We start from the raw sequence: 15502 nt of genomic DNA on the forward strand, positions 1-15502 counted from the left end.
GCTAGATAGATTCATGGAGATTAGGTCCATCAATGGCTATTAGCCAGGATGCGCAAAAATGGTGTCCCTAGTCTCTGTGGGTGTGTCTAAAATACATGGCTCCATTGATGGAGCCATGTAGGTTAGGCTGATCGGAAAAGGGAAATGAAGCTGCGATTTAAATAATCTCAGCTTCATTTAAATTTAAATGGCTGCCGCGCTGAGCTGACAAACAGCTGATCAACTGTTTGTCAGCTCAGTACGCTAGTCTGGACGCTCCCACGCCGACATGAAATCCCTTTATCGACCTCCCCGTTATGCCTCGTAGAATGAGGTTGTTGGCCGACGGTCAGGGCAGTGAGTCCCTTATGACCGGCTGAAGGTCTTTTAAATTGTGCTTGATTCTGTTACAGCAACTGAAGGAGTCAGGTTAAAGCTTAAACAGTTACTATTTTATTGTTACAGGGTAAACTTAGTTGTTAAATGCTACTGCTGTGTTACAGATAACACAGCCACTATAAAGGACAGGACAGAAATTACACTAAAAAGTCAATCACAGGTACCATGAAACCCTTTTGGTTCTCTCAGCTCTTATTAAATGCATGCAAAATAGACACCTAGCAGGTATATATTCTCACCCCTGTGTTCCAGAAGTAGGGCAAGGTTGGGCGTCCCACAGACCTTGGGAGACAATCAGTACCTGCCAGCAGGTGTAGATGATTGGAGCTCAAATGGGGTGGGCTACTAAACCCCTTTTTATACCCCTTGGGTCATGTAGGCTTCTTCTTGGTCTCAAGTGGCCAATTAGGAAAAATGGCTTTGAATGCCAAGTTTCCCACGAAGGGTGCAAAGTATAATTCACACCTGGGAAAATGCAGACAATGGGCACCTATGGTATGTGATGGGCAAAGATTCCTCTCCTGGGACAGTGCAGGCGTGTCAATTACTGGTACTAGCCATCAGGACGGCGGGAGGCCCCGGGTCGTCAGCTAGCCCATTTACTGTCTGGTTTCTGTTTATGGTAGAGTCAGGGACAGGCAGCACACCTGCGTTCCCAGGGCATCAAAGTCTGACTGCCTTTCTCTTGCTCTCTGGGGGGGGGCAGGTGGAAACCAAGATGGGGTTCGTGTCTGGCTACAGAGGTTTACCAGGGAGGTCGATAAAGGGCTTTCATGTCGGCGTGGGAGCATCCAGACTAGCGCGCTGAGCTGACAAACAGCTGATCAGCTGTTTGTTGGCTCAGCGCGGCAGCCATTTAAATTTAAATGAAGCCACAATTAGTTAAATCGCAGCTTCATTTCCCTTTGCCAAACAAACAAATCTACATGGCTCCGTCGACGGAGCCATGTAGTTTAGACATACCCTGTTTGTCTGGAAATGGATGACAGGAGCAGGATCATGTGAGGATTACCTGTTGTGTTCCCTCCCTCTGGGGCATCTGGCATTGGCCACTGTCTGATCTAATATGGCCGTTCTTATGTTCTTAGGTAACACTGTTGTTGTGTACAAACCTCTGCTGTCGTGGCCAAACTTCAATGTCCGTGTTTATGTTCTTCCTCATGAAAATACCCAGGAGAGAGTATCTGTCACCAGGACAACTTCTGTTTCCAGGGATGTAAATCCAGAGTAGCGAGCCACTCCACATATACTCTGTTGGGACCTGAGAGAGGATGTGATGCAACTGAGGTCCAATACATCTATCCCCCTTCTGTTTTGGTCCACTGTAGGTCCTTGTAGTATGCTTGGCTTTCCGGAGGGGTTCCTCCTCCTCCGCGTCAGTGGGCGACCACTCCGCCCCACTGCCCTGTCCCTGTAAGCCAAGCCTAAGTCCATGCCGGGCCTCCCTTCAGCCGGCCGGGACATCACAGAGTCCGCTTAGCTATCTTTATATACAGGCCCTACCCTGGTGCAGGGTGGGGGGACAAGTCCAGAGCATCCCAGTTGGGGAGAGGCCAGGCCCTGATTCAGGGCATGGCAACAGGCCGACAGAGTCAATTATAAATGGGCTAGGCCCTTGGTTCAGGGCGTGGCAACAGCAAACACAGTTTGGGTCTCCTTGTTCAGGAGGGATACAGGCTGATCGTCTGTGGTGGGGGTGAAGGGGGAGACTGCCATCCGGTCAGTAGGTGGTGGGGGGAGCGCAGGCCCACCCGCTCCACTGCGCCCCGGCCCAGGGCTCTAAGAGCAGCAAGACAGGCTGCTATGGGCTCAGTGGGAGCTCCAGCCCGAAATGTGCCAGCCTTGGGGCCTTTAACAGCCCCCACTAATCCCTGGGCCGCTGCCATACTCCCCCTTAGCCGGTACCTGGAGTTCCAGCAGTGCAGGCAGGGAGTCCAGGGTAGGTTCATCGTCCTGGGGTCCCGGGGGTCCGGCCCTGTCCTCGGTGGCTTGCATGTCTGCAGGGCTCAGCTGGACTCCTGGGGCAGGTGGCATCAGGCGTCTGGACCAAGCCTCCAGGGCAGGCTCTGTTGGGGCCTCAGGCCATGGCCCTGGTCTTGGCAGTGGCTTCTCACGGCGCCTGGGCAGGGGCTGGGGCACAGGGTCAGGTTGGTCCTCTGGGTCCTCTGGGTCCTGGGCAGGGTCTGCGAAGGTAGGCAGCCCGAGCCAAGCCTCAGCCTCCCCTGCAGGGGAAAGGTAGTTGGCCTCTGGCTCCAGGAAGGTAGGAGGTCCTGGCCAGGCCTCAGCCCTCCAGGCCGGGAGCTCTGAGTAAGCCTCTGGTCCCTTTCCAAGCTCAGCCCTGACTGAGGATGCTGGCTGGGCTTTTATAGCTCTAGCTCCGCCCCCTGGCTTCCGATCAGGTGGTGGGGCGGGATCAGCCTCAGCCCAACAGGGTGGCTGGAGGGGTTTCTCCTCCTCCGCATCAGTGCGTGGCCACTCCGCCCCACTACTGCTTTGTCTCTGCCTACTGGGAGATCATCACTGCGGGTCTAGCAAGAATCTGCTAAATCGACCACTGATCGTGCCTCTTTTGAATCTGTTACTTTACCGTTGAGCTCCCGCAATGAGAACACTGCCTAAATTTGACCTAAGGTACAGTATCTCCCGATATACTATCCGCGGAGCTGGAATTACATGTCCAAGGTCGACTTTTTCCTCTAGGGCATATCTGCACTGGGGAGTTATTTCAAAATAACTCCTCTTATTTCAAAACAATAAGGTGAGCGGCCACTCGACCAAGCCTGCTATTTCGAAATAATAACTCCTGCTTGCGAAGAGGAAAAAGCTTATTTTGAAATCGTTATTTTGGGAGTTATTATTTCGAAATAACTTACTTCGAAATCACCTGGGAGCATAGACATAGCCCTGGTGTAGACATATATTAGCGAGGAGCCTCCACTGGTCTAAAGTGATTTGTGATGGCCACAGCCCAAACTTCTAGATCAAGGAACCTCACCAGCTCATTCACACTTTTAACAATATTGATGAGTAGTTGCTTTGACAGCCCTTTACACAGATGAATACGTTCTACCTTCAAGAGCAGCGCCAAGCCTGTAGAAACAATAAACCCACAAACCGACACATAGCTTGAATTGATAAACAAAAGGCAAGCCATGGTAATCTCCGTGCCGTATCATATTTGTTACTGTTTAGTGCAGTCATTCATGTGCTGTCAGCATAATCAGACTTTGCACAGCTGGCCGGCTTTGTGAAATATAAAGTTTAAAGAAGTCCCTAAAATGATCTGTTTAAAGGCTCAAGTAAATAAACATCTCCATAAAGGCCCTGGGAATGCAACATACCGCATTTATATCCTTTTATGTATTTTTTTTTATTTGGATTTGATTCTATCTTTGAAACCTCATTGCACCTTCTTTTCGGGGTCTTATCAAATCTAGTCATGTTACCATTCACATTTCTGCTGTCCACAATACACTCCCTCTCGCTGAATGATCTTGTTTTAATATTGCATGTAGTTGTCATTCAGCTTTCATTCTTTTAAGCTCATATATATGGACCCTTTATGGAGGAGACAAAACCAAACTGATCTTGGTAGTTTCCTGATGGAAACCGTCATTAAACTTGGACAGTAGCCTCTGTTAGCAGGCATGGACATTTCAAGTTCGAGAGTAGGACGAGATTTCCACTCCTCTAATGTAACACCTCTTATTTCTCCCACCCTAGGTTTCTCCTCTGTTACATCACAGAGCTTTTTATAAGAGCATGAGTCCTTCTTATACATTTTAAAAAGAAATATACAGGATCCTATATTCTCTTTCCCTGCTTCAGCATCCATCTGCTAAAGGCTTGCTCCAAAGTCCATTAAAGGCTTTTCATCGTCTTCACTGGCTCTGTATCAGACTTAAAAGGAAAGCAGGAGGCATCAGATCTCTGTAATTGTTCTTAATATTAACCAATATTTTTGGATCACGGAGTAAAAACCAGACCCTTTTGAAACCAATGGGAGTTTTCCATTGACTTTAATGGGACCAGGATTCCACCCAGAAAGTGTAAAAGATAGGATTATACTCAACGTTTTGGAAGATCAAATTTAAAAGAATTTCTCTCTCCATGTTTAAGGTTGCAATTGAAATTTTCAGACTGTCCTAAAACAACAAAGCTTCTGTTTGTCTAATCTATTTCCTCCTGTACACACACACATCATTTTTTTTCTGGTGCTAAGAGAGAAAGCAAATCAGTGTAAGCTGTAATGGAACTGCTAATGAGCTGATGTTATCTGCCAGCCTATTTAAAATTCTGCTCCCTCCCTGGTTTGCATTTGTGGAGTTGTAATTTAAAATTGCAATACAGTCTCCCTTCTCTTCAGTCTACACCCTCCCCCCCTTCACTTCTCCCACCCAGTGACTCCACTCCAATCTGTAGCATACACACATACACCTATACCACTCTGCCTCAGAGGAATAACTTTTGCTTCAAAACTCTGATAGGGTACGTCTAGACTACCGCGTTTTGTCGACGGAAGTTTTGTCGACAGATACTGTGGACAAAACTTCCGTCAACAAAGAGCGTCCAGACACATTGAGTTCTGTCGACAAAGCAAGCTGCTTTGTCGACAGAACTCCGTAGTCTGGACGCAACGTTACAGGCAATAACACCTTCTGTCGACAGAGTTCTGTCGACAGAAGGTGTTATGCCTCGTAAAATGAGGTATACCAGCGTCGACAAAACTGCTGAGTTCTGTCGACGTTATGTTGACAGAACTCAGCGGTAGTGTAGACGCTGGTATAGTTTTGTCGACAAAAGTCCACTTTTGTCGACAAAACTAGGTAGTCTAGACACACCCATAGTTAGCTTCCCTTTGACAGTTCCTGGAGAACTTTTCATATCAGATGATAGAAGCTATAGTATGCAGTGTAGTTGTAGGCATGTTGGTACCAGGGTATCAGACAGACAAGACAGGTGAGGTAATATGATGTTTTATTGGAACAATGTTTATTGGTGAGAAACAAGCTTTTGAGCTATACTGAGGCAATGGACAATGCAGAGATTCTGTATTTTCCAATAATCCAGCAACTGAATTCATAATTTTATTTCTTTAATAGTTCCCCAATAAACGACTAGGAAAGCCCATCTGCTAATCGAAGAGAAAAAAATATGTACTCCTCATGCCTTTCCATTGTATTAGGTTGTCTTAAAGATGTACTGGCAAGCTACAAAGAGTCATGGGTTAATAGGATACTGGATGTCAAAAATTTTAAAAAGTCCATTTGGTCATCTACTCCATCCTGAATGATGACACAGAATAGCTCCCTATAGATTCCCCATTGTTTTTTCCTAGTGCATTTTAAAAGTGTAAGCAATGGTACTTTCAGTGGAGAACATTCCATCCCTGCTATGGAAATATCAATCACAATAGTTGGATATTTGTACAGTGTCTTCCTCCTTTGGTTAAGTCTTCTTCCTTTGGTTAAGGTTTCTGAGTCAATGTTTCTCGCCCTCTTCCTCTTGGCGTCTCATTGTGGAACTCATTCCCTTTGGCCAACATCTTTGAGGTGCTTAAGTGCTGAGAAATGAATGTAGGATTTTGTGCAAGTCTTTCTTTAGTTTTGGATTATGTGGAGTTAAAACCCAAATATTTGTTGATTGTATAAGAACATAAGAACATAAGAACGGCCATACTGGGTCAGACCAAAGGTCCATCTAGCCCAGTATCCTGTCTACCGACAGTAGCCAGCACCAGGTGCCCCAGAGAGGGTGGACCGAAGACAATGATCAAGCGATTTGTCTTCTACCATCCCTCTCCAGCCTCTGACAATCAGAGGCCAAGGACACCATTTTATCCCCTGGCTAATAGCCTGTTATGGACCTAACCTCCATGAAATTATCTAGCTTCTCTTTAAACTCTATTATAGTCCTAGCCTTCACAGCCTCCTCTGGCAAGGAGTTCCACAGGTTGACTACACGCTGTGTGAAGAAGAACTTTCTTTTATTAGTTTTAAACCTGCTACCCATTAATTTCATTTGGTATTGTTCATATACACCCCAAAATAGAAAGCAAAACTCATTCAGAGCCCCGTAGTGATTTCAAGTGAACCCATGAGTTCCACGGATTTGGGATATAAACCCCTCCATCCAGAAATGTTGGAAACTCTGCTGAATCTTTACATGGATGAAAGCTGGGTTTCCAGTTCGTAGCACAATGAGGCAAAATAAATTCTGCTCAGAATGGAGTTTTATTATGAAATTTTTTCTAACAACTTCAATTAGACACGAATCCCTAGAAGAGACACACACAAATGCAGTCCAGTTCTCTGACCTGTACTCCATAAGCAGGGTTGGTGAAAGAAAATGGTGGCCCCCATGAAACTGTGTTGAGATCTGGTTCCAAGTCATCGTCTACTTTCTGGGCTGGCCAAGACTTGGAATATTGCAGAGGCAATGATTTCAGAGTGTGTGTCTCTTTCTGTAGCAGATTAACAGGTGGAATTTTGACATGAATCTCATCCAGTCTTTCTTGAATGATAGAGCAGTAACTACAATGTAGGGTCAACCGGATGGAGTGGTCAACGCAGGATAAAAAGACATGTTCGAGATGGGTATTAAAATAACCAATTTGCGGTGGTTCACATGGGGGATTGAATTCAATGACCTGAGCAGACATCTCAAAAATGCATGTTGAATGCCTGGAATCTTAATTTCCTGTAATAACAACATCAAAATGTCACTTTGGAAACAGACCATTCATTTTGCCTCCGAAGGGGAGAGACACAGATGTGGAAGGAGCCCATCATTAAGCTCTCAAAAGCCCCTGGCACACTAATATCCTTCCTCAGCCTGTGTGACACGCAACCCCTTTCTCCTTCAGCTCCTCCATCAAATCCAATCTTTTAACCACATCAAGCAAAGGGATAATTTAACCCAACCACAGCACATTGCAAATAGTGGGACCCTTTGGGAGAGCTGCCAGAAGTGTATGCCAGCCAAGAGGCCATGATGTTATGTGCAACGTAAGATAAAACAGGCTTTATCCAGATGAAGACTTTGCTCATATCGTTTCTTCCCAGATCCATGAAGATACCAGAGCTCAGAAATCAGGGACAGAGGACAGAGTCATCGCATCCCCGAAAGTCAGAGAATGTCGTTGAGCCTGAGCAAAGGTCTTACTGTGATTTCTGCTAATGGACCTAACAACAGTGTAAGTTTGGGGTAATTCAGGCTGTGTCTACACTACAAAGATAAATCGGAAAAAGAAACACAATTTGCACACTGAAAATTGCATTTCTTTTCCTGATTTACTTACAAAAAAAGCTTTTCTGAAATTTGGCCCATATTCACGGGGCCAAATTTCAGAAAAAAACTCCTCTTTCAGAACATCCATTCTTCCTCGTAAAACGAGGCTTATAGGGAGGCTGACAAAATACGTCTGCTTTTCCGATATTTTTTTTCAGAAATTTGTGTCGACTTTTTTTTCAAATGCTTTTCCAGAAGAGGCTTCCCATCCAGAAAGACAGGGCCAAATGGTGGAAAAGCCTCCTCTTTCGGAGGAGCCCTTATTCCTCGTAGGACTCCTTGGAAGAGCATGTTTGCTCTTCCACAAAACAAAGCAGAAGAGCAAACACAGTCCTTAGATGTGGCAGAGGTTTTCCCGGATATTTCCAGTATCCCGGAAAAGCTCTGCAGTCTAGACTTTGATTCTTTGGGAAAGAATAATGGTGTCAACATTTTCTGTGTTTTAAGTGGTTCACGTCCTCATCAATTATTGTGTCAATACACTGATGTCGCCTCATGGTTCTAAGTGGCTTATTATTTTTTCCTCCCACTCACTTGCTGTTTCTCTTCCTGGTTTCCCACATGCACACTATCTCCTTCCAAGACATGGCAGCCAAGAAAAGCATGCAGGTTTATAACCACTTACTCAACCACCATGTCAATTTAAGTTGAACCAATTTGACAACCCTGATACAAACACTGGATTGGAAACCACAATGATAGTACAGCATCCTCCTCTTGTTAAGCCTCCTGAACCTGCTATTGCTTTTGCCTGTAATTGCCCTAGATCGAGAGACCGATTGTAAATGTGTTAAGTGTTGCTGACAACACAAAACAGCAGAGAAGTGAGGACTCAGACTTAAGAGGCCAGGAAAATTCAACAAGATTTGTTGGGTGTCTGAGCTGTTACACAGCAAATGAAATTCCGTATTGACAAACACACCTTAATGTGATTGGCCAAGAGAAGGGAGGTAAATAAGAGCAAGACTAAAAAGGGGAAAACTGCTGCCAAGAAAGAGAAGCGTTTTGAAAGGGACATTAGATAATCGTCTCCAAAATGGGGTGGGACTCTCGGAAACAGAAAGTTTGGAAATTTCAGAGGGGTAGCCGTGTTTGTCTGTAACTGGAAAAACTAAAAAACCAATGAATTGTCTAGTAGCACCTTAGAGACTAACAAAACATGTAAATGGTATCATGAAGGAGTACAACCTACTTCTTCAGATGACAGGAGTATTAAAAGTTCAGATCCAAAAATAAATAATTGGTCCTGCCTTGAGGGCGGAGGGCTGGACTCGATGACCTCTTGAGGTCCCTTCCAGTCCTATGATTCTATGATTCTATGATAAGGGAAGGGGAGCGGGGAGAAAAAAATAGCGGGGAAAAACTTTTTTTTCTCTTTTTTTTTCTTTTCCCTCTTTTTCCCCCTGCCCACGTCCCTCACCTCCCACCTCCCCTTCCCTTATTTATTTTTGGATCAGGATTTTTAATACTCCAGTCATCTGAAGAAGTGGGTTGTACCCACAAAAGCTCATGATATCATCTACATGTTTTGTTAGTCTTTAAGGTGCTGCTAGACTATTTGTTGTTTTTTGAGGAAGTTTAGAGACAGCCTTGGAATAAATGTGTCTCTCTGACAGGGGCCATATAAGTTGCTTAGACAGTGTAGTAACTAAGTACTTCAGAATCATTAATATATGTATCCTCACAACATGCCGGTGAGCCAGAGCAAAGCTGTGTTTCCCATATTGCAAAGGGGGAACTTGGACACAAAAAATATGACAGGTACTTTTTTTTTAAAAGTGCCTACACAACCTAGGGAACATTTTATCCCATTTAACAAATTTAACAAATCATTGCTACTTTGGAGCCTAAATCCCATTGGCTACGTCTAGATTGCATCCCTTTTTCGGAAAAGGGATGCAAATTAGTCGTATCACAATTGCTAATGAAGCGGGGATTTAAATCTCCCCCACTTCATTAGCATAAAAATGGCTGCCGCTTTTTTTCAGCACGGAGCTTTGCCAGAAAAAAGCGCCAGTCTAGACGCGGATCTTTCGGAAAAGAAAGCCTTTTCCGAAAGATCCCTTATCCCTCTTAAAATAAGGGATAAGGGATCTTTCGGAAAAGGCTTTATTTTCCAAAAGATCCGTGTCTAGACTGGCGCTTTTTTCCAGCAAAGCTCCGTGCTGAAAAAAAGCGGCAGCCATTTTTATGCTAATGAAGCGGGGGAGATTTAAATCCCTGCTTCATTAGCAATTGAGATACGTCTAATTTGCATCCCTTTTCCAAAAAAAGGATGCAATCTAGACGTAGCCATTGACTATCAATAAGACATAGAGTCCTCAAGTCCAGATCCTCAGAGGCTTTTACAGGACTTTGAAACCAATGTTAGGTTCTTAAATGCCTTTAAAGATCTGGGTGCTGATTAATTTGTGCCAGAACATAGCATGAGACCTGTAAGTTTGGCCTTTAATAGTCATAGAATCCTAGGGCTGGAAGAGACCTCAGGTGGTCATTGAGTCCAGCCCCCTGCCCAAAGCAGAACCAATCCCAACTAAATCATCCCAGCCAGGGCTTTGTCACACCAGGACTTCAAAATCTCTAGGGATGGAGCTTCCATCCCCTCCCTAGGGAACCCATTCCAGTGCTTCCCCGCCCTTCTAGGGAAATAGTTTTGCCTAATATCCAACCTAGACCTCTCCCACTGCAACTTGTAGTCCTGGCTCCTCTGGGCTTGCTGAATCCATTATGAATGTAAGAAACTTACTTGAGCCCCAGCGCCTAATTGCTGGAGCCCTGGCACTTTATTACCAATTAAGCACTGGATCTGAGTATAAAGGCTTAAGTCGCATTTGCATCTAAGATTTAGGCATTGGAAGGTGAGCAAAATGATGCCTAAATACCTTTCCACATCTGCCTTAGGCTCCATTTTTGAAAATGAGACTTAGGTGCTTTATGAAAATGTCATTCTATGTGACTTGCCCAAAGTCTTGCAGAGTCTATGAAAGATCAGCCAATCGAACCCGGGTCTGCCGCGTCTCCAGTTAGTACCCCAATGACTAGCGCATACAACTTCCCCTCTCAAACATGTCCTTTTCTGTTGGCTGGAATCCAGTCCTCTCCAGGCCTCTGCTCATGCTGAATAGTCTCTTATTTTGTGAACACTCCCACTGTACAATCAACAATCTGGTACGACTATTAAGTAGGAGTACGCATCTCATCCTCCAAGTTTTATTTCATCCAAGAAAGGGCTTGCACATGCCCACACATGCAATTGCTCAAACTGGCCACATTTTTTCTGTCCTTTATTCACACAAAGCTCTTCTTTGTTTAAAATATGTGCATTGTGAATTTCACTGTTGTGAATGGGAGGGGGTGAAATCACTGACAAGTTACCATTTTAATTAACATTGCCAACAGGGCTGTCCTTTTCATTGTTTCATCAAACAGCAGTGGCTGCAGAAGAGTTTAGGACAGGAAGTGCCACTTGCAATGACTCTGTGCATGGATTAGGACTCAACTGGAGTATTGTGTCCAGTTCTGGGCACCACATTTCAAGAAAGACATAGAGAAATTGGAGAAGGTCCAGAGAAGAGCAACAAAAATTACTAAAGGTCTAGAAAAGATGACCTATGAGGGAAGTCTGAAAGAGCCGGGCTCATTTCGTTTAGAAAAGAGAAGACTGCAACTTACAGTGCACACAACTTGAAATAAGTGATATAACCCCCCTTCTGGTCCAGCAGTGAACCTCAGTACAAACATGTGTGTGCAGCTCAGTCTATGTTATCCTCCTTTCTTTGCTATTCCCATAACTTGAGCTGCCACTGTATCCCAGTCCCTTCCTACAGCAACGTTTTATTGTAGTCTGGGGATCTCCACACAGTTCCGTTTATTGCATGCTCATGCATGTGTTCTGATCATGCTGGGTTCACAATGCCCTTCCTGGATGAATATGGACAGTGCTTGAGTTTTGTGTTCGCTGCATGCTCTCATGTACGAATGTTGACAATGCTGGTGTACGGTCTGCTTGTCTCGTACGTGTATTTGTAATGCCAACCTTTTACCGAGTCTTTATTTTATTCATCTCACAATCCCTGAACATGGGTAGGAAAGATGCAGGGAGGGAAGCAGATGATTATTTTAGCTTGAGTCTCTCACAAGACAGCTGAGGAAAATAGTCCATATTCTTCTCAGTGGCGAATGCAAACTCTCCAACTGAGGCCAGGTTTTGTTTTGTCCTTGCGAAATCAAATCACGCGAACTGAAATTTTGCCAAAATCGAAACACGGCTACCCAAGTCCATCTGTGCTATTTAATTTATAGCACTGTCAGTGTACATGGAGCTGTGTAATTGGGGTGAAATTCACCCCTCTGCAGACAGCTACAGGAAGGCTAATGTACCAAAACAGTTTAAAGTAGTGCACAGTTCTAGTTCTGGCCCTCTGCACAGAGGTGAATTTCACCTCAGGTGATCTGTGCCAAAAGATCCCTCTCTGTCCAGAAAACTTATAGTCCGAAGGAATGATTTGGACAACACACTGGAGATGAAGGATGGTCTTTCAGTTAAGTCACTGGGCTAAGACTGAGGAGATTTGGATTCAATTCCTAGTTCTGCCAGAAACATCCTTTGGGAATGTTGATCCCTCATCTCTTTTACTTAGTCCCCACCAAGAAAATAAGGCTAATCGTGCTTAATTCCTACTGCCATTGGTTGCAACCTTCAATTCTAAGCTCTTTTGCAGTGTGTTTGTGCAGAATCTAGCACCACGGGGCCCTAACTTTAACGGGCTCTGTGGATGTTACTTTTAAAAAAAGTAATTAAAAAAACAGAGTGGTGTATGGTCAGCATCCGTGTATACATGACCCTTTTCAGCTTGTGGGCTCTCAAAACGCTTTACAGGCTTGGACTCTCCACCTTCACCTCAGGCCTGTGAATGCCTCAGTTACCATTTTAATTAAGATTGTCAACAGGGCTGTTCTTTTCATTGTTAGGTCAAACAGCAGCAGTGCTGCAGAAAAGTTTAGGACAGGAAGTGCGCACCTTGCAACTTGCTGTGCCAGATCACTCTCTGTCCCTGAGTCAGAGTTTACTTTTCTCACTCTCATTTTAAATCACAGAGGGAGGTGAGGAAGCATTTCCTCCAGAACAAAGGAAGGAAACTGATCTGCAGGGTTCCTAATGCCTTTTAAAATAGGCTATCGCGACCCTTGGTTATTACTTGGACTATTAGTTAATTTAATCAGTAGGGAGGCTATTAACTGACCAGCTAGATTCTCTTCCTAACATCTGCTAACCAATGAGCTGTGCGTTGGGCAATGAAAATTAAATTCTGTCTTGACAAGAAAATATACTTTGGTTTCTGAAATAAAGACAAAAAGTCTGATCTTTATTTTTTTAAAGCTATACCACATCATAATTGGCAACGTCCTAATAAAACATTCACATCCCCGTCTCTGCGCATCTTTATTTCAGTCCATCTTATCTCCACAGTCTCTGTGCTGTATGACAGAGTTCTCCACAGAAGGTGAGGAGAAATGAAGTGGTAGCAGCATCCAAATAGAATGTGTAAATAACCAGCATGAGAATCATCATCATGTTGATCCAGTTTCTCGGAGAAGAGATGAGCTTTGCTGTGATCCGTGCATGAAATATATAGGTGACATCACTGATGATCCATATTAATGGTGTTTGGATCTACATTTCCGACGAGACTCAACTCAGCCTCTGGATTTGCAGGTGTGCACTAAAGTGAGGGTGAACACTCACCCATCCACTAACATGGGATTAAAACAAAGAAAAGAAAGTTTTTCTTCACTCAGCACACTGTCAACCTGTGGAACTCCTTGCCAAAGGATGTGGTAAAGGTTTAACGGGGTTCAAAAAAGAGCTAGATAGATTCATGGAGGTGAGGTCTATAAATGGCTATTAGCCAGGATGGGTAGAAATGGTGTTCCTAGCCTGTATTTCTCTGGAGGTGGGTGACAGAGGAGGGTTCACATGAGGATTACCTGTTGTGTTCCCTCCCTCTGGTATTGGCCACTGCAGACAGGATGCTGGACTGGATGGACTGTTGGACTGACCCGGTAAGGCCGTTCTAATGTTCTAAGATACGCAGGCCCCTAACTTCCACTGATTTCCATGAGGGCTACGTCTACACTAGCGTGATTTTCTGGAAATGCTTTTAATGGAAAAGTTTTCCGTTAAAAGCATTTTCGGAAAATTGCATCTAGATTGGCAGGGCACTTTTCCGCAAAAGCACTTTTTGCGGAAAAGCGTCCATGGTCAATCTAGATGCGGTTTTGCGCAAAAAAGCCCCGATCGCCATTTTCGCGATTGGGGCTTTTTTGCGCAAAACAGTACTGTGCTGTTTACACTGGCCCTCTTACGCAAATTATTTGCGCAAGAGGGCCTTTGCCCGAACGGGAGCAACACAGTATTTCCACAAAAACACTGATGATCTTACATGAGATCGTCAGTGTTCTTGCGGAAATTCAAGCGGCCAGTATAGACAGCTGGCATGTTTTTCCGCAAAATCAGATGATTTTGCGGAAAAACTCGCCAGTCTAGACACAGCCTAGCTGTCTAGATGGACAGCACGGAGCTAGGGCAGCAGTGTTTGACTGAGACACAATCAAATATGACATATCATAGCTTTAAAAAAAATAAAAACTAAGTCCCCCCTATCTTTGTTTTAGAAGCTAAAGTATATTTTATTGTCTAGACTCAACTGAATTGATTTCAATGGGAATTAAGCACTAAATACCTTTGAAGACCTGGGCCAAGACATCAGGTACCTTTGAATCCAAGCCCTTCAACACCCCAAACTCAGTCATCCTTCAGAGGAACTAAAGCCTACAGGGCACATAGGCTAGCCTCAGGGTAGAGCTATAGAAGACACCTTCAAGGCCAGGATGAGGAGTATCCTATCAAGGGGCAGAAGGACTATTTTGCGTTGGGCTATCTTTGCACATTTGGTTGTACCTGTGTCACCCTGGAATGGGAGAGACTTCAAAGTGACCTGGCTGGAGGGATGAGTCACAGGATGAGGCAAACCTCTGTGGGCTCACAGCAACCATCAGCGGTGGGCTCTGGAGGAGGAAAAAACTGCTCTGCCTGAGTAGTGAGCCCACTCTGCCATAGGCCTCCGGGCGTCCCGGCAATACCATAATGAACATCCGGGTATGTGAAGAGGATGCCCAGGCTCATTCTGCAAGGTGGCTGCTAATCGGAGGATTTACAGTCCGTTCTGCAATGTTATGTTCCTGTACAAAGAAGGCATCGGCAATTTCACAGGCTCTTGGAAGATCAAAATCCAAACTTATCCAACAGGCGAAAAAATCAGGCCTATACAACTCACCTGTTCAGCCCTTCCTCTTCAGTCAAGGCAGAAAATGTTCTAGTTTCTGTGTGAATTAGCTTCTGAACTCTGCACCTTTAAATGGACAGATGTCCTCCATACTTTTCTCTGCATGGGCAGTGGCCATTTTGTTTTGAGATGCACTATCCGGCATAGAAGTCACGCACAAATGCTCCTCCTCTTAGAGATATTGCTGTTGCTGTTATTTCCTTAGGAGGAGAAGGTAATTCTCTTAGACTGCGTCTAGACTGGCAAGTTTTTCCGCAAAAGCGGCCGCTTTTGTTGAAAAACTTGCCAGCTGTTTACACTGGCTGCTTGATTTTGCGCAAAAGCACTGACGTTCTACTGTCTGAAATCAGTGATTCTTGCGCAAATGCTTTGACGTTTCCGTTCGGGCAAAAGCCCTTTTCCGGAAATGTTTTTGTGCAAGAGGGCCAGTGTAGACAGATAATAACTGTTTTGTGCAAAAAAGTCCCGATGGCGAAAATGGTGATCGG

Source organism: Pelodiscus sinensis, chromosome 6, assembly GCF_052426305.1.
Source record: "Pelodiscus sinensis isolate ZL-2025 chromosome 6, ASM5242630v1, whole genome shotgun sequence".
Taxonomy (NCBI): domain Eukaryota; kingdom Metazoa; phylum Chordata; order Testudines; family Trionychidae; genus Pelodiscus; species Pelodiscus sinensis.